The 21158-nt window shown below is 40.5% G+C and overlaps 1 protein-coding gene across 3 annotated transcripts in view; it reads right to left on the bottom strand.

Annotated features, from left to right (window-relative positions):
* The window catches only part of LOC120529404 (calcium/calmodulin-dependent 3',5'-cyclic nucleotide phosphodiesterase 1C-like), a 697603-nt gene that overhangs the window by 341917 nt on the left and 334528 nt on the right, over positions 1-21158 (bottom strand). The window lies entirely within an intron of this gene.

Here is a 21158-nt window from a genome sequence, read left to right as displayed (position 1 = left end):
TTGCATGTTATCTTTGCTTTTTTTCCCTTGGACATTAAATGAGACTTCCTTTGGGACCCACCCCAACTCTATACTGTCTCTCTTTCATTTTTATTCACTATACTGTATATATATATATATCACTACCTAAATTGGTACTCGTGAATCTAAGATGTTTAACAGGTATTCCTGGTATTAAGTTGTGGATTTGCCTGCGAATATTTAGCGGCAGCGTGTCTATTAACATGAGATCTGCCTGCGAGTATTTAGCAATATCGTCTCTATGAACTTGTGGATTTCCCTGCGAGTATTTAGCGGCAGCGTGTCTATGAACTTGTGGATTTGCATGCGAGTATTTAGTGACAGCATCTCTATGAACTTGTGGATTTGCATGCGAGTATTTGGCGGCAGCATCACAAAGTTGTTTCTGTCTAGCTGCATCAGAAAATGTATCATGACATCTGATACGCCTCCATTTTACTGTTTTCTCACAGCTTGGATTGCTGCTGTCATAATCGGTTTGAGTTTCGGTAAGTGACAGTTCTTTGATCGATGATGATCACCTCAATAGACATGTTAATGGGGGTACGGTTTGAACGGTAAAGGAAATGGGTACCTGAACAGTAAACTAAGTCTAAAATATCTACACAATAACTATAATTGTAATAAACGAGCAATAAAACAGTGGAGAAGCCATGGATTAAATAAAAAGGCTGCAGTTATCAGCAGGGAGACATGAATACCATGGCAAAGCAAGGAAGGGAATGAAGAGCCCAGAGCGACGGACGGCCTTATATAAGCGCTGGAGTATATAAAGTCAAAACTTGAATATATAAAGTCAGCGTCGGAATATATAAAGTCTAAGCTTGAATATATAAAGTCAGCGCTGGAATATATAAAGTCATTCCCGAATATATAAAGTCAAAACTTAAATATATAAAGTCAGCGCTGGAATATATAAAGTCAAAACTTGAATATATAAAGTCAGCGTCGGTGTATATATAAAGTCAAACTTGTTTCTGAATATATAAAGTCAGCGTCGGAATTTATAAAGTCATTCCTGATAATATAAAGTCAGTGTCGGAATATATAAAGTCATTCCCGAATTTTTTTTAACAACAAAGCCCGGTGTCTTCTTTCCTGCGGCAACTCTCCTACTCCTCCCATCTGGGCTTCTCAACAAGGGAGTCGCCATACCTGTTGCTGACCCTCTTTCCACTCTCCTGCTGGTCGGTCGCCTTACCGATCCCTGGGTCCAGTAGGCTCTATGAACAGCGACTTGGGATTCGCCAACGACCAAGGCTCTCACGCTGGGGACACCATGTCCCAAGTCCCGACTCCTGGTGCCTTCCGTGGCCTTACGTGGAGAGTCATCCGCCTTCCGGTCACTCCCGTCCTCCATAAAAACAAAATCTGCGAGTGCGACCACAACTACTACGCCCCAGGTGACGGCCAAACACCCAGGCTGCCTGCACAGCTGCATGCAAGCCTTCGCTCTCCTCTCACACCGGCTTTCTCTCTCGCCCCACTGCTTCCTGCTTTTTCCTCCTGCAACCTCCTGTCTGTCCGTCCTTTCTTTTTCTTTCTTTCTTTCTTTCTTTCTTTCTTTCTTTCTTTCTTTCTTTCTTTTCCTTACCCTCTATCTGACTCGCGCTTCTATGTATCAAGAGGGCATGGCAGCTGTGCCAAATCAGCGGCCCCAGGAACAATCACGGATGTGGACAGCTTCTCACCTGTGCACTTAGGTAAGAAACGCCTACACCGCGAATCACCCCGAGAACCGCTTCAGCCACACTACCATGCCCCATTGTTAAGCCGCGAGCACAGTGATTATTTATTTAAAAATTGACCTTTTGTCGTGTGCTGTGGACCCACTACACCACAGGTTTATATCTTAAGAAGATGTACCAACCTCTTCATGTTAAGTTTTGGACTTGGGAATTGTTTGGACCTTCTGCCCGTTAAGTACGGAAGGGCAGTGTCCACATTTCTCAGAATAATTTTCCTCTTAAATCGCAGGCATGTAGTGCAAGGTTGTCAAGCAAAAATTTGCAGGATCGCATAGAAAATGTAATTTCCATACCACAGCGGTCGTGTAGCACCTTTCACAAGGGATCTGCTACCGAGAGATGATCCAAATACATTTAAGCTGCTGTTAGTGCTCCTTACCTGTTGTGTTATTGCGCCTTTAAAATTTACTTTACCCGAACGCACTGCAGTATTGCTCAATGTATCTTTACTTCTTACATGTTAATGTTTTACTGTTTAATAATTTATATACTACATTTTATTTTTATCCCTTGCACTCGGTAAGCGAAGCCACTGGGTAATCAGTATACATTTATATTTATATATATATATATATATATATATATATATATATATATATATATATATATATATATTTATATATATATATATATAATTTTTCGGAGTGTCACCAACATCTTGTTTGCATTCTGTTCCTACCAGTTAATCCCTAGTGGAAAACAGCACAGAAAATGATTTTACTATAGGGTACAAGTCTGCACTGAAAATTAGCCTACTATATATTTCAAATACATACATACATAAAAAACACAGAAAATAAAACACAACTAATCTGTAACTATTAGTCCTTGGTCACCTTTTGTAATAAGAATTTATCATGGCTACAGAAAGTGGAGACATGTTGAAGCTGATCCACCATGCAAGTAACACTTTCACTGCATTCTATACATGTGACACTTCTACTATTACAACTACTAGACACAATTTCATGCTAGATCTGTTCACTGCTCCTTACACTATTCTGCAAAAGGTGTTAGCTATCATTAAAATGTTGTATCTATTACACGATTCATAGAGGTTTTCAAATCTTTTAATGGCCTAGTGATTCTATTTCATTGGGAATGCCCACAGATCCTCTCATTCACTATACTCCTGTTAGTCCCAGACAGTTGTTTTTCCCCTGCCTCCTGGCTTCACTCCATGGGTCAGCAAACATGTAATTTGTTCAGTCCAAATTCCATGGCTCCAACATCTTTAAAAAGGATATTAAAACTCATCCTTCTTTTTAAATTTTATTTTAGGAAGACAACTTTCATTGTTTGTTTGTTTTATTGTTGAATAATAGAGAGATAATGTTGGATGACGTGGAGATAGTGAATCAGGAATTGCAATGGATTAACAAGGAGGAAGTAAGGTCAGGATGAAGAATGGGAAGGCTATTGGTCCAGATGACATACCTGTGGAAGCATGGAGGTGCCTAAGAGAGATGGCAGAGGAAATTTTAACTGGATTGTTTTATGCAATCTTGGAAAGTGTGAGGATGCCTGAGGAGTGGAGAAGAAGTGCACTGGTGCCGATTTTTAAGAATAAGGGGGATGTGCAGAGCTGTAGTAACTACAAGGGGATAAAATTGATGAGCCACAGCATGACGTTATGGGAAAGAGTAATGGAAGCTAGGTTAAGAAGTGAGGTGATGATTAGTGAGCAGTAGTATGGTTTCACGCTGGGAAAGAACAGTACAGATGTGTTGTTTGCCCTAAGGTTGTTGATGGAGAAATATAGAGAAGGCCAGAATGAGTTGCATTGTGTCTTTGTGGACCTGGAGAAAGCATATGACAGGGTACCTCAAGAGTAGTTGTGGTATTGTATGAGGAATTTGTGAGTGGCAGAGATGTATGTATGAGTGGTAAAGGATATGTATGAGGGAATTGTGACAGTGGTGAGGTCTGCAGTAGGATTGACAGATGAGTTTAAGGTGAAAGTGGGATAACATCAGGGATCGGCTCTGAGCCCTTTCTTATTTGCAGCGGTGATGGACAGGTTGACAGAGGAGATTAGACAGGAGTCCTCATGGACTATGACACTTGTAGATGACATTGTGATCTATAGCGATAGTAGGGAGCAGGTTGGGGAGACTCTGGAGAGGTGGAGATATGCTCTAGAGAGGAGAGGAATGAAGGTTAGTAGGGCCAAGACAGAATACATGTGTGAATGAGAGGGAGGTCAAGAGAATGGTAAGAATGCAGGGAATAGAGTTGGAAGAGTTGAATATTTCGGATCAACAGTACAGAATAACAGGAAGTGTGGAAGAGAGGTGAAGAACAGAGTGCAAGCAGGGTGGAGTGGGTGGAGGAGAGTGTTAGGTGTGATTTGTGACAGACCGGTACCAGCAAGAGTGAAAGGGAATGTCTACAAGATGGTTGTGAGACCATCTATGTTACATGCGTTGAAAACGGTGGAACTAAAAAAAATGACAGGAGACAGAGCTGGAGGTGGCAGAGTTAAAGATGTTAATATTTCAATTGGGTGTGACGAGGATGGACAGGATAAGGAATGAGTACATCAGAGGGTCAGCTAAGGCTGAGACAAAGCCAAAAAGGCGAGATTGCGTTGATGTGGACATGTGCAGTGAGAGATACTGGTTATATTGGGAGAAGGATGCTAGTGATGTAGCTGCCAGGCAAGAGGAAAAGAGGAAGACCTAAGAGAAGGTTTATGGATGTAGTGAGAGTGGACATGCAGGTGGTGGGTGTGACAAGGCAAGGATGATAAAGAAACTGATGATCTGCTGTGGCATCCCCTAATGGGAGCAGCCAAATAAAGAAGAAGAAATAAGTCAACACAGAGAGAACAGGAAAATGTATTAGCTGCCAGTTGCTAGGTGTAAAACTTATTTAACTTGTCCATTTGACAATTAATAGACAGAAAAATGTGAAAAATAGAGAATTAGTTCTGCTGTTCTCAGTATTTATTGCTAATGTCCTTCTCCTCTTTAATCCAAAAACATTAACTCTTACTTTCAAATTTTTATTCATTATATGAGAAGGAAAACTAGGACAAAAATAAATGTAACAGAAATTTTTAGGATGAAGAACTTGCACTATGAACTTTAAATAAATTAAGCAAGACAAATTGTAGTAAAAGCAAGCACTGTAGTTCTTGTGATGAAACTTAGTGTATAAATAAGGTGCTTATACATTGATCTGTTTATTTTACATTTACAGCCTATCTCAGAATGTACAGTTACACGGAAAGAATCGATCCTGAACAAAAGATCCATACTAATAAGTGAAAGTCACACATAACCACACTATCGTCAACCTAATGGCACACCCTTGCAGGAACATTAGATGAGCTTGCAGATTCTACACAATTCTAGACAAAGCTCATCAACCTGTGGCTCAAACAGATGTCTATGTGTTCTGAAGTAGCAAAGCACATGTAAGATATTATAAGCATTAGTCCAGTAAGGAGAACTGTAATTATTTATTTGAAAGTACAGAATAAAAGTAATTAACTGAATAATGTTTTAAAAATTGGGTGGCACAGTGGGTAGTGCTGCTGCCTCGCAGTTAGGAGACCCGGGTTCGCTTCCCGGGTCCTCCCTGCGTGGAGTTTGCATGTTCTCCCCAAGTCTGCGTGGGTTTCCTCCGGGTGTTCCGGTTTCCTTCCACAGTCCAAAAGACATGCAGGTTAGATGCATTGGCAATCCTACATTGTGCTTGGGGTGTGTGTGTGCGCGCGCCCTGCGGTGGGCTGGTGCCCTGCCTTGTGCCCTGTGTTAGCTAGGATTGGCTCCAGCAGACCCCCATGACTCTGTAGTTAGGATATAGCGGGTTGGCTGATGGATGGATGTTTTAAAAATTGCTTAAATATAAACAAGTCATATTATAAATTTAATGTTTTTATTAACACAATTAATATAACTTACAGTGAGAAACTGGAAAAAGCACATATATTAAAACAGTTGATTTATGAAATATCTAAGCTGTTGTTTTATCTTTTCTCCATTTCTCCAAATTATTCAAATTTGCCTTTACCATATGCAGGTGCTTTCATGACTTTATGAAGTACTGGAGACCAATATTATTACATAGTGCAAACATCTTTCAAATACAATGGATGCTACCTTCACCAGTTTTTCACTTTTGGAAATTTTAGGCAAAACTATTAAATTTTAGAACATAAAGTAAACTGGATTTAATTTAAATTAAAATGAGGAGACTAAAACTGAGTAGTCATGGATTTAAATTCTTTGCAATAATTTGCAAAAAAGACATCACTTTTAGGTAACCAAAGAGAAAAAATGTATTTTCTTGTATACATTTGTTTGAAATACATATTGTTATCAATAGTTCATAGAAAAATAAAGTGCCAGTTAGATTTCCCTATTAACCAAATATTATATATATATATATATATTGTGAAGGACAGCCGGGGGTCCCATGCCCGGTAGGGACGCCCCTGCTGCTTATGTTCCAGGGGAGCCACCATGGGCACTCCAGTACCTCCCCCTGGACGCATGGTGGCAGCCTCTCTGGCCGAGGGTGATTCCCCAACCGCCTGCAGGGCTCCATGGGAGATGGAGTCCTCCACAACTTGGTTGGGGCCCGGGGTGGCCGCTAGGGGGGGCTGTCTGCTTCCCACAGCCCGGCTGGACGAGTCTGCAGCCCCACCCGGAAGTGCAATTAGGACCAGGTGGTTAATCACCTGGAACGCTTCCGTGGGCTATAAAAGGGCCCAGCCACCACCACTCGACGAGCCAGAGTTGGGAGGAAGGAGACGAAGCTTGTCTGGGAGGACTGGTGGAGAGAGGTGAAGAATTGTGTTTTGTGCTTGGTGATTTTGGGACTGTGTTTGGGCTGTGTGGCACGGGGAAGACGTGTCCCACAGCTGAAGAAAAATAAAAGTCATTGTACTTTTTGTGGTGTGGGTAATGCCAAGCGAAGATAATCTATTGAGAAGAGTAGTGTGACAAATAGTGTCAAAGGCTGCACTCAGATCAAGGAGGATGAGAATAGTAATTAAACCAGAATCGGCTGCCATTAGGAGGTCATTAGTAATTTTTATAAGAGCCGTTTCTGTACTGTGGAGGAGATAAAAACCAGATTGGAACTGTTCATACAGATTATTTTGAGACAAATGAGAATGAAGTTGAATAGCCAATAGTTTTTCAAGAATTTTGGAAATGAAGGGTAGATCGGATCGACACCAGGTTTTTTCAGTATTGGGGTTATTGCAGCAGTTTTAAAAGATGAAGAAGTAGTGAGAGAAGAGTGGATTATAGCAGAGATAAGAGGCACCAAAGAGGGGAGACAGGGTTTGACCACAACTGTAGGGTGTGGGGTCAAGTTGACAGGTGGATGGCTTAGACATACAGACAAGATCTGAGATTTCTGAGAAAGTAGGAAGCTGAAAAGAGAAAAATGAGTGAGTTGGTGGGTGAAATTCAAATGAAGTACTGAAGGAATCCGTACCAAGAGACTGATGAATCAACTGGATTAGATTACTTTTGTATATTTGGCCTCCTAAGTTTGCTGTTTTATATTTATATCCAAAGAATAGGCTTAGGTTTTTTGACAACTATAAATTCACCCAAAAAGAGTAAATTAGTGTGGCAATGTAAGTCAATGTGTCTTAAAATGTTTTAGCAACATATCTGGTATTTTTAAAATTTTTTTTTCTCATTTGTCCTACTCTCTTCCTGCTGTAAAAATAATATAAGTTTTACAAATGAGGACAGATAATTCAGCTCATCTTTTCAGCCATTTATTTTTTTACTGAGCTAACTCACTTTAAGAACAACTCATAAATTGAGATAAACATTAGAAAAAGTTGGTTTATTTATTATAGAGAAAGAAACAATATTCACTCACGGGCAGTTATACGTTGCATTGTCATAATGTAACTCCAAATACGGAATCAAAATTCAATGCGATATTGATGAAAAGTTAATTCCAAATATTGTTTTTACTGAAGTTTTACAGTAAAAGTGTAAGTCTAAAAAGTATTTATGTGTTAATTTCAAAGCCAGACAGAATGAAAACATATAACGCAACTAATACCTCTAACGCAACATGAAACATAATTTTCTTTCAATTTATTACCTTCCACTATTTTTTACTATGGTTAATTACTTGTTGTAATGTAAAATAGTTAGGTCAATTATGCATATGTAACAATTCCCATGAAAAATAATCTGTTTAAATTGTACATCTGCATCCCCATATGTGGTCTTCAAAATTATTTAAATACACAATTGCTTTTCTTTTCATGTAGTCTCTAGCTATCTTTTTTGGAAAGAGGTGCTTTAATGGCTAGCAGCTAGGTCCACATTGTTTGCATAGGAGAATGATATAAGGGTTAAGGTATTGGCTCTTTATTCACAAGTTGGATCATCTTACCCTCATCTCTGATTATGTTGCATTGAGCCAGTCGCATATTTGTATACTTCTTTATTTTTTTAACATTTTCATGAAAATATGTTGCTGTATGCATTAATTCAAATATGATAACAGCATCCGCCAAATACATGCAATGATCACAAAATGTTGCAATATAATTAATACAAACTTTGATTGCTGAAAACTAAATTCAGAGCATCAGTGTTGCAAACAAGTTAAAAATGGATAATCTTAAAAAAATATCAAAAAAGCAAAGCAGAAATAACAGAACATTTATGTTGTGACAAGATGGCACACAATTGTCCCAAAATACTGATTTTAACATTGTGGACCAATGATAATTCCTGAAAAAATGTCAAAGAAAATGGGCAGAGGTCAAAACCACTAGTAGGTAAACCAAAATTCTGCCAACAAACTTGCAGCTAAACCTTTGAACAAAAACTAGGAGATGCACGTAAAAAAAACTATATATAATATAATATATATATATATATATATATATATATACACACATACATAAAGTGAAACAAAACCAAAGCCCAATACAAGATACAATAATGGTGGTTGAGGGAACAAGAGGGTCAAAACCGATAGAACACATGAGGAAACTGCATAATGATAAACTCCATCCATCCATCCATTTTCTAACCCGCTGAATCCGAATACAGGGTCACGGGGGTCTGCTGGAGCCAATCCCAGCCAACACAGGGCACAAGGCAGGAACCAATCCTGGGCAGAGTGCCAACCCACCGCAGGACACACACAAACACACCCACACACCAAGCACACACTAGGGCCAATTTAGAATCGCCAATCCACCTAACCTGCATGTCTTTGGATTGTGGGAGGAAACCGGAGTGCCCGGAGGAAACCCACGCAGACACGGGGAGAACATGCAAACTCCACGCTGGGAGGACCCGGGAAGCGAACCCAGGTCTCCTAACTGCGAGACAGCAGCGCTACCACTGCGCCACCGTCCCGCCCCATGATAAACTCTGAATAGAGATTTGGTATCTGCAGATCGGTTAAGTACTTGCATTCATAGCCATCCCTTTTATCCGGTCACATAGATTACACATGGATCCCGGCCTCAGAGGCAACTTTTCTAACCACACTGGTGGCCTTTGTGGATCCAACATCATACAAAACCATGACTCTAAAGCCCAACATGCTAAAATCAAAGTTGTTTTAGATACTGCAAAAATGAATCTATTGCACATTTACTCTATTGCAAATTGACATTTATGTAACAAGACCTTAACAAAGGCTTCTTTTTTTGATAATACACTTACAAAGCATCAGTAAAGTGGTTATTCATCTGTTCAATTTGGTGCACAATAACAACTTCAATTTGGAATGGTCTGAAGTGGCTTTAAGTTCCTAGTTACTTTTGTTTGTAATCTTCTTTCTGAGTAAGTCTTTCTTTTGTTGCATGAACTTCGGACATCCCAAAAAACATGCAGCCATCTTAAATATCAGCAACAAGATAATATTGCACATCATGAATATCTAGACAATGTGGCCAGCAATGTCCAATTTGCTGTAAACAACATGGCAATGCTTATAATAAACAAAATACAAAATGGCATCACTCATGAAAACAACAGCAAAATGGTTCTTTGATGATATCCGTAAAACACAATGAAATTTTTAAAACTAAAGTAATAATTCATTTTGTATATAAAATATAAAATGATCTCATCAAATTTCTAAAATAATTTGATTTGGTACCTCTCAAGGTGTGAGGTATTTATAAGAGTTGCAAAATGCAAACTGAAGTTAGATACAAGAGGAAGTGAGACTTAAAATAGAATGATTAGTAATTAAAATAATGAACTGCAAAATTTAAAAATTGCAGGTCATTAAGAATAGAAAACTTCTGACCTCAGTCCCATACTTAAGCGTTTTTTATGTTTAAGTGAATAAGTACCTTAAGCAGTTACCTGTGGCATTTTTGTCTTAACAATTCTGTGTGAGCTTAGTGTCTGCATACTGTAAGATGGCGTGAAGCCTCCCTAAGAAGCTGGTCATCAATATATTGTGCAGAGGATGTGCATGTGACAGTGGAAACTCTTTTGAAAGCCACACCCCTGCTTAAATCAACTAGACTTGGTATATTTTGGCTGGTGAGTCATGGGAAGGATCGACTCACAGAGTTGGAGAAAGTGAGAGCAGATGGTATTGATTTTGCCAGCGTAATTGTGCAGGAAATGGATAAGGTAAAAAGAAAGATTGCTGGAATGGAAAGAACCGGGAAAGATCAAATTATAAAATGCCTGCCAAATACTGTGTCACGCATATGCATCTGAGAACAATATTCTGGGCTTGTCAAAGGTAAGCAATACTCTTCAAAGTTGAGAGGGGGCGCTGTTGCTAATGGTTTTGTCTTTTTTTTCCCTCCTCAGCAACAAAGACACCCAGTGATTCCCTATTGAAGTTTGCAAATGTTTTGTTCAAGAAATTGTATAGATATAGTAGTTTGCACAATGGCAAGTTAATGGTGGGTTGAAATTTTGTTGTCTTGAGTTGGCTATTTCTTGCATCCCATGTTTTGTATCTAACCAAAGTCAATTCTGGTATGTTTCACATGCTAACAATAAAGTGATTCTAATAAAAGTAAGGCAGTCCCACAAAGTGGTTTCCCATTTGGACCTGGGCTTGAAAAGAGTATGAAGCTTCAGTACACAGACCCTTTTATAGAAGAGCAAATTAAGCTAATACTTTTCCTTTTGTTTAGAAATTGCACCATTATGCATTTGAATTGCTTATTTATGTCTTGAAAGTAAATGGGGCGATCAGGTTGGCACCCCAACATTTCTCTCGACTCTGTTGTCTGTCGTTCATCCAACCACAACTGCCATAAAAAACACACAAAATGAAGACCTATGAACATAGTATTTTGTCATATGGTAGAACATCCTAATATATTTCAACATACATCAAATACTCAGCTCTAAATGCAGAAATATATATGAATATTCATTCAGTAAATGATGCAGTCCTCTGCTAATACATAACAGTCAAAACTTAACAAATACATAATTTCAGTTCATGAATATAGGTTTCAATTTTGTTTAATACTCAAAGTGCTAAATCTTATTGTGCTTAAATAATCAATGTGTTTCTTGGTAATGTTGATGATGACAAGTCAAGTTCAGCAAAGTATGTTTTTATCTATGTTGTTACTTATTAAGGGTTTTTCTACAGTTAAGTGTGCTAAGTTGAATGACCCTCTGGATAAACAGATGCCCTAATATTAAAGAATGAAAGTTCTTAGCATAATACTAATGAGAAACAGAGTTACAGGCAGGACACCCAACCCAGTGCCCTTAGGCTTTTGCATTTTAAAGAACAGCTCCAGTCTGTTTGAAATTGCCTAAGTGTAATTAATTTGTTTTGTTCCTTGGTTGCATAGACATATTCACGCAATCCAATTTAACCTTCACAATGTGAATGAAAAGAAAAGCGCTTTGCAGATTTTCAAGGTAGTATCTGATCATTCATTCATTTTACTTGCATTGCAAGAGTGTGGGAAGTTTGAGTCTGAACAGATAGCATTGATAGAGCCACAGACACCAGCACATAAGAGCACATACTCATTCTAGTCATTAATTTATCTTCAAAACCCTATCACTCCATTTGACAAGAACCACCCCTTGATGACATCGTCTTCTATCACTGGGCATGCTCTACATCCATACCACTTAAATAGAGCATTGTTTAGTGTCAGAGATTGCTTTAGCTGAAGGAATTTTCTCACCGCAGGACAGGAATCAATGAACTCCTGTATGATGTACACTCTGGATTACATGTGGTCCCTGGCCACTTATGTGTGGCATTCTCACTGCACAATAGGAACTATAACCTTTATGCAACATATGTGAAATGCAAAGAAAAGTGATGTGATGCAAAGTGCAATGCGATTTGGGAGTTCACGGGGGACCTCCTCATGTTATTGCCATAAAGCAATCGTGACTTTACAGGGGAGATTATTGCTTTGATGCAGTGCATGGCGCAACACAGAGGCTGCTATGAAGAGTGATGCAGTATGAAGCATGGTGTTCCATCATCACCAATAAATCTCCCAAGTCCAAATTACTCATAGATTTATAAGATTGCATCAATGCTTGTTGGCCAACAAATCAGAACAATTCATTGCCCCATCCAGGATAGTTCCTGGTTGAATGAAAAGTACGTACCCTGAAGTAGAAGTGAAAAAAAGTACCAGGAACTAGAAATGGCTGAGTTCCTATGGTGGGGATGCTGCAAAAGTTCCTAAATTTCTAAAAAGTCCCTGTTTCCTGAAAAAAGTTCTGTGATGGGAAAGGAACTATACATCCTCCGGGGATACATCAGTTAGATTAGTTGATAATTTTGCAGCTATTTAAATTATTAAATAACTCATTTAATGAGACCTGAAAGTTTTTGAAACAACTGGTTGGATATAATATTTAACTGTAAGCCTACATTAAAATAAAAAGAAACCAAAACCAATTCATTCAATTAATACCCTTACCTCAGAAGAAAAAAAAGGAAACAAGCAGATAACTTTTGTTGTTGTGTTATTTAGGATCAGCACAGTGAATAGTAGAACTTCCCAGAATAAGACAGCCAGTCTCATTTCTTGGCTCCAGTCATTGCACTTGTTTACAATGTATACTTTATGCATCTGTGTGGCTTCTTCATGTATTCTCTGATTTCTTGATTTCCACATTTCAAAGATATGCATATAATGTTCATCTGTGATTCTAAATTGCCCCAGTATAAGGAGCCATGGCTACTAGACTGTCCTCCTTTCCAGGATAGGCCTTCTGTGACCTCTCTGTGGGTTCAGATAATGAATAAGGATAGTGGTGAACACTATCCTATAGCTGCTTTAAACTCTAAGTTACTCACCATTCGATATCCTAGCATTAAAAACTACACTGTGTAAAACAGTATAATATTATGGAAAGAATAATGTTTACCAAACTTTTTGTCTAAATAGTATAATCCAGGATATCGGTAATCAGTTAATTTCATTAGTGTTTTACAACCCATGTATTCCATTCACCAAATGGCACATTTGACATTATTATTGTCAGACAACTGTCATGTTGTTTATATCACATAATGCCTGATCATAACCTAGATCTTAAACTGAGAAATATCAACTAGCCCTTGGGCTGTTTTCCTTTCCGACTCCATCTGCACAGTGAATTCCAAATTCTTTTATTTAGAAGATAAACTCTTTTTACACAGAGTTAACTCTTCATTGTATTAGTATTACTACAAATGCTTCTTAGATGTGATAACATTTTTCAGTTTGTTAGAGTCAGTGATCAATACATTCATGTTCTGCTCAGACCTACACAAATATAATTCTGAATTTACATCAATTATAGACAAGATCACTGTTTGTTTCAGTGAACCTCTGCTTGCAAGTCTAACTAAAGATAAGTATCATTTCAACACTCGGTTTTAGAAAGAGATTTGTTGATGCTATAGACAAACTGTAAGTTGGTCAATCTGATGTCATGGAGAGGGTTGCCATCAATATCTTATAATAAAGGTTGTGGTACAGCCCGAGACTTACAGGCAATTTTTTTTTTGGAAATATGAAAGGCGTCACTTTTTAACATTGTAGAGCATATCAAAATCCATATTAATTAAAATGAAATCTGACAGAGACAACAAAGAAAAAAATATTTTAAAAAGCACTGTTCTAATCATTCCTTCATTTAACCTCACAATTTAAAGAGGAAGCCACTGATCACATTTTTCTAAAATTAGATTCGATTCCATCCCTACTAAAATTTAAAAACTGTTGTTCTGTTTCTTGTTAACTTTTCATTTAAGCTAAAAAAATCTTTGTTGTTGAGCAACATATACAGGGCCACCCCAAGACCTTAGCAATAAAGATGGAAGTGATTGGTGTTGAGCTTTTTTAGTATGGTTACTTGGACTCAACATTCGTCTGTGGCACAAGCAATTGATGATTTATGTGGTTGCCTAAAAGTGTGTCTCTTTGCACAGCTTCCTGGATGCTATTAATACATAATAAAACAACACCCGTATTGATGGCAACATTTTCAGAAGAAATTTCTCCCCACAAAATTATTACATGTAAGGTCAGAGTATGACAGCCTTAATGATCTGTAATTCATTGACAATGCCTTTTAATACAAGTGTCTGGTTAAAGTGCTACCTTTTGGGTCTTCTGAACACAACTGTTGTCGATAATGATATTTTCAGCCAGACTGTTGGTGAATACAGAGAATTATTAATCCAAAACGCTATGAGTAATTCATTTCTGTGCCTGGCAGTAGGAATATGGTGCTAGAAGTGGTTGACCTTTGTAGTCAAGCCAAGATTACATTGAAGTTCGAAATTATTGTTTCTGAACATACAACATTAACTGCTGTGAGGAGGGCTGGAATTCAAGAAGTGTGTGAGAAAGAGAGAGGGAGAGAGAGAAGGGAGCTGGTACTACTACTTCATTACTATGTTTGAAGATATTTGATACAAGCTACTCCAATCTCATATTTTAATGCTCAAGATCTATTAGTTTAGTACATATCAGATGAATAAAGAAACCTCATGACAAACTGTTTTTCGGTTTGCATTTCAGATGATCTTCTTCTGTATTTACTGTTTTGTAGTTAACATACTTCTGTTGACCTGGATGTACTATTAGCTCTTACATTTAATGTCACTTTTTTCCCAGCTTTACTCCATGACATTTATTCCTCTATAAAATACTTGGATATTGTATATCTCTTTGACTCCTAAATCACTTATAGTAAAATCATGCAAAAAAATAAAAATAAATAAAAAATTAATAAAATAGAATTATCCCAAAATCTCTTCATCAAGAAAAAAATCTGTATCAAGCAAGCTGACTGATTGGTCAGTAATTTTGTAAATGACTTTATTCTTCATTAAGTACATTATCTCAGATGTCTGCATACGTTTTAATCATTTTAATGTACAGTAGATCTGCAGAATCGCATTCCTCCTTCATTATATACTGTATACACTGATCATCCACAACATTCAAATGGCTGACAGATGAAGTGAATAACATGTATTATGTCATTACAATGACATTTTACAAGGGGTTATATTAGGCAGCAAGTGAAGAGTCAGTTGTTGAAGGTAATTTGTTGGAAGCAGGAAAAATGGGCAAGCACTAGTATCTAAGCGACTTTGACATGTGCACTACTGTGAGGGCTTCCCAACTTGGTCAGAGCATCTCCAAAACAGCAGATATTGTGGGATGTTCCCAGTATGCAGTATTTAACACCTAGCAAAAGTGGACCAATGAAAGTCAACCAGTGAACCTGTGACACGGTTATGGGTGCTAATGGCTCACTGATGCACATGGAGAGTAAAGGCTGGCCTGTCTGGTCTGGTCCCAGTAGCTGGAGAAGAACTGCTGTAGCAGAAATTCCTAAAAAATGCTATCCATGAGAGAAAGGTGTCAAAACACACAATGTCAGAGTACTCATGCTAATCCTTGTTCACCACCAAAAGTGCCTACAATAGGCACATGACCATCAAAACTGGACCATGGAGCAATGGATGAATGTGGCCTGGTCTGATATATCACATTGTCTTTAAGATCATGTGGATGACTAGGTACATTTGCATTGTTTATATTGGGGAAGAGATGGTAGCAGGATGAACTATGGGAAGGAAGCAAGCAGGCAGTGTGATGCTCTGGGCCATGGTATGCAGAAAAAACGTGGGTCCTGGCATTCATGTAGATGTTACTTTGACATATACCATCTACCTAAATATTGCTGTGGACCACATTTACCACTCCATGAGAATGGTATTCCCTGATGGTAGTGGCCTTTTTCAGTAGAATAATGCCCTCTGTTGCACTGCACAAATATCGTTGACTAGGCCTGCAAATTACCCACATCTCAATTTGATTGAACATCTATGAGATGTGCTGGAAAAAAATCAGATACATGGAGTCCCCACCTCACAACTTACTGGACTTAAAGAATATGTTGCTAACGTCTTGGTGCCAAATACCACAGGACACCTTTAGAGATCTTTTTTTTATCAGTATGTTGCTGCTGGAGTATGTGAATTTCCCATTGGTTATTAATAAAGTATCTATCTATCTATCTTATGGTGTCCTTGCCTCGGCATGTAAGATCTACACAATAATAGAGAAGTGGTTTTAATGTTGTGGCTGATTGGTGTATATATATACACCAAAATATAACAATATATATATATAAAGCACTTGTGGGGTACAGCCCGGACACAGACAGGTAGACATGTTCTTTCTCCACACACGTATTTATTTACAATCCTAATTTACAAATAAAGTGCACAAACCCAGTGCCGCAGCACCAATCACCCCTTGAAGTCCTGGCCGCACAACAATGCCTTGCTCAGTCCTCAGACCACCTCCACTCCTCTCCTCCGTCCACTTCCACCCGACTCTTGCTGTCGACTGGAGGGAGGCGGCCCCTTTTATGTACGCCCGGATGTGCTCCAGGTGCTTCCTGAGAAGATTCCGCCAACACACCCCCGTGTGGCGGAAGCACCAACTGTGCAGCCAGAAGTCCTCCAGGGGTTCCTACTCCTCTTCTAAGGCACTTCCTGGTGTGGCGGAAGTGCTGGGCTGTAGGTTTCTTCAGGCACCGGGGCGCCGCCTGGCGGTGGCCACGGGCCCCAACAGGGTTGGGCTTCCAAGCCCCTTACCCGAGGCCACCAACAAAACCAAGGCGGTTGCCCCCTCGTGATCGGGAGGAGGCACGAGCCCTCCTCCGGTCCCCTGAGGTATCCCGGCTGGGCTCCACCCCCAGCTGCCCGTGACACACTTTAAAAACAACATCAAGGCTGACCAAAGTGCTGTACAATTAAAACCCAACATATCAGACACACAAAACCAAAGGGTAATTGAAATAGAAACTCATAAGAACTAAAGAGATTCTTAAAAAAAAAGTATAGAGATAACCAACATATCATACTGGGTTAAAAGCGAGAGAGTAAAAATGTGTTTTAAATAGGATTTAAAGGCAGCTAGCGAAGGAGCCTGCCTAACGTGAAACGGCAAATCGTTCTAGAGTGTTGGGGCTGCAACTGAAAAAGCTCAATCACCTCGGAGTTTACATCGTGCCTTAGGAACACGTAAAAGCATCTGGTCTGCTAAACTGAGAGAGCAAGACGTTACATAAGGGTGCAGCAGTTCTGACAAATAAAGAGGAGCACAACCATTAAAGGATTTAAAAACAAATACAAGGATCTTAAAATAAATTCGAAAAATAATTTAGAAGCCAGTGAAGGGAAGCCAAAATCGGGGCAACATGCTCATGCTTTCTTGTACCAGTTAAAAATCGAGCAGCAGCATTTTGCACCAGCTGTAGGCGAGCAATGGAGGCCTAGATAATTCCAAAAAGAAGCGCATTGCAGTAATATAGACAAGATGTTATAAAAGCATGTATCACTGTTTCAAGGTTGCACTTAGACAAAACAGGCTTGATTTTTGACAGCCACCTCAACTGGAAAAAGCAAGATTTTACCACTGCGTTCACATGGCTATCAAGTTTTAAAATTGGGATCCATTTTCACACCTAAATTTGTGATCATGGATTTCTCAAATTGAGCCACAGTGGAAAGGTCGATGCAGGGGGTCCCGCTGGTGCTATTGGGTCTAAATAGCATGACTTCTGTTTTGTTCTCATTAAAATTTTGAAAATTTAATGCCATCCATTTCCTTATGTCAACAAGGCAATCAAGCAGGGGCTGAACAGAACATAGACCTTGGTACTTCAGTGTGAAATAAACCTGACAATCATCTGCATAAAGATGAAAGGAAATACAGTGTTTCTGAAAAATAGCGCTGAGTGGCAGCAGGTATATGGAGAACAGTAGCGGTCCCAGGATGGAGCCCTGTGGTACCCCCCCAGGGGAGGGCAACAGAGGTGGAAGTAAAATCATCAATGCTGACACAAAAACTTCTATCTGAGAGATAGGACCTAAACCATTGGAGAGCTAAACCTGTGATGCCCACCCACTGCTCCAGCCTGGAGATGAGGATCTCATGGTCTATCGTGTCAAAGGCAGCTGTTAAGTCCAAAAGCGTAAGTAGTACTCAGTCACCAGATTCCACTGTTAAAAGAATATCATTAAAAATCCTTAACGGAGAGTCAGTGCTGTGGTGAGTTTTAAACCCAGACTGGAACACTTCCACAATTGCATGTTTGTCCAGAAAGGACTTCAGTTGGGTATATATGACTTTTTCCAAGAGTTTATATATATATATACATACTATATATGATGCAAGGATGACTGATTTATTCAATTACTCACTCTGTCAAACACTATTTACAATTTAGTTGAAGCTGAAATTTGGATTGTAAAACTAATGCTGAATCTAATGAAATACTGTATAAATACTTAGGGGTAAAAACCCTCTCTACAAAAGGAAAACTAAATTTCCCACAATCTCAAAAATGCTTTGACTGATTTGATTGACATTTGGTGATGATATAGAAAAAAGAAAATTAGTTGACCCTTTTTTTTAATTGGTCAATATTTATTAATATTATGCTAACATACCTGCTTTGCACTGTACTGAGTGTGAAATGCAAGGACAAAGTTTGGGAAAGCTCAATGAAAATGCAAAGGGGCCCCACCCAACCCTCCAATATTGTTTGCATTAACAGGCGTGTCTGCTTACTTTGAACAGGGATGCTCCATCCCCTTGCTCTCCAAAATTCTTTATGTATGCATTTGCATCTGTGGACTTTAATGGGGGACCACATACAAGTGACAAAAAATGTGAAAAGAAATACTTGAGTGAATGATGCACACAAATTAAAATGACAAACGTCTAATAATGCTAAAATGTATTTGCTCAAATTTCATATTATTTCGCATTATTGCTACTGATTACCAATTTCAAAGAATACACTTTCCTGTAAAACTGCATTTTGCAATGATCATCAACAAAAGCCAAGTCTCTAGAAAAAGCATGAATTGATCTAATGCAGGAATGTTTTACTCCTATAGTATTTATCATTTTCAAGAGTAAGCAGCTTCAGTGAACCTAATATTATTATTAATATTAATAATATTTGACTGATGCCTCTCCTCCTTGAACCGTCACCTTATCGTGGTGGAGGGGTTTGCGTGTCCCAAAGATCCTAGGAGCTATGTTGTCCGGGGCTTTATGCCCCTGATAGGGCCACCCAAGGCAAACTGGTCCTAGGTGAGGGATGAGACAAAGAGCGGTTTAACAAACCTCCAATGATGAGAGAAACCTTTGGACGACGTTTTCCCTTGCCCAGTTGGGTCACCGGGGTCCCCCTCTGGAGCCAGGCCTGGAGGTGGGGCTCGATGGCGAGCGCCTGGTGGCCGGGCCTGCACCCATGGGGCTCGGCCGGGCACAGCCCGAAGAGGTAACGTGGGTCCTCCTCCCCATGGGCTCACCACCTATGGGAGGGGCCAAGGAGGTTGGGTGCAGTGTGAGTTGGGTGGTGGCCGAAGGCGGGGACCTTGGCGGTCTGATCCTCGGCTACAGAAACTGGCTCTTGGGACGTGGAATGTCACCTCTCTGAAGGGGAAGGAGCCTGAGCTAGTGTGCGAGGTCGAGAGGTTCCGGCTAGATATAGTCGGACTCACCTCGACGCACAGCTTGGACTCTGGAACCAATCTCCTTGAGAGGGGCTGGACTCTCTACCACTCTGGAGTTGCCCCCGGTGAGAGGCGCCGAGCAGGTGTGGGCATACTTATTGCCCCCACTGGAGCCTGTGCATTGGGGTTTACCCGTGGACGAGAGGGTGGCCTCCCTCCGCCGGGTGGGGAAGGGTCCTGACTGTTGTTTGTGCGTATGCCCGAACAGCAGTTTGGAGTATCCACCCTTTTGGAGTCTCTGGAGGGGTTGCTAGAGGGCATACCTTCTGGGGATTCCCTCGTTTTGCTGGGAGACTTCAATGCTCACGTGGGCAATGACAGTGAGACCTGGAAGGGCGTGATTGGGAGGAATGGCCCCGATCTGAACCGGCGGTGTTTTGTTATTGGACTTCTGTGCTCGTCATGGATTGTCCATAACGAACACCATGTTCAAGCATAAGGGTGTTCATATGTGCACTTGGCACCAGGACACCCTAGGCCTCAGGTCGATGATCGACTTTGTGGTGTGTCGCCGGACTTGCGCCATATGTCTTGGACACTTTCGGGTGAAGAGAGGGGCAGAGCTGTCAACTGATCACCACCTGGTGGTGAGTTGGCTTCGATGGTGGGGGAAGATGCCGGTCAGACCTGGTAGGCCCAAGCGTGTTGTGAGGGTCTGCTGGGAACGGCTGGCAGAGTCCCCTGTCAGAAGTAGCTTCAACTCCCACCTCCGGCAGAACTTCAACCACGTCCCGAGGGAGGTGGGGACATTGAGTCGAATGGGCCATGTTCCGTGCCTCTATTGTTGAGGCGGCTGACCGGAGCTGTGGCCGCAAGGTGGTCGGTGCCTGTCGTGGCGGCAATCCCGAACCCGTTGGTGGACACCAGCGTGAGGGATGCCGTCAAGCTGAAGAAGGAGTCCTATAGGACTTTTTGTCCTGTGGGTCTCTGGAGGCAGCTGATAGGTACCGGCAGGCCAAGCGAACGCGGCTTCGTTGTTGCTGAGGCAAAACTCGGGCATGGGAGGAGTTTGGAGAGGCCATGGAGAACGACTTTGGACGGCTTCGAGTAGATTCTGGTCCACCTTCCGGCGTCTCAGGAGGGGGAAGCAGTGCAGTGTCAACACCGTATATGGTGGGGATGGTGCGCTGCTGACCTCACTTCGGGCGTTAGGGTCGGTGGGAGGAGTACTTCAAGACCTCCTCAATCCCACTAACATGCCTTCCAATGAGGAAGCAGAGCCTGGGGACTCTGAGGTGGGCTCTCCCATCTCTGGGACTGAAGTCACCGAGGTGGTCAAAAAACTCCTTGGTGGCAGGGCCCCGGGGTGGATGAGATACGCCGAGTTCCTTAAGGCTCTGGATGTTGTAGGACTGTCTTGGT

The sequence above is a fragment of the Polypterus senegalus genome, chromosome 5 (assembly GCF_016835505.1).
Source record: "Polypterus senegalus isolate Bchr_013 chromosome 5, ASM1683550v1, whole genome shotgun sequence".
In the NCBI taxonomy this organism is placed as follows: Eukaryota; Metazoa; Chordata; class Cladistia; order Polypteriformes; family Polypteridae; genus Polypterus; species Polypterus senegalus.
Note: the sequence above shows the minus strand (reverse complement) of the source record. Positions and strands in the feature narration are given on the sequence as shown.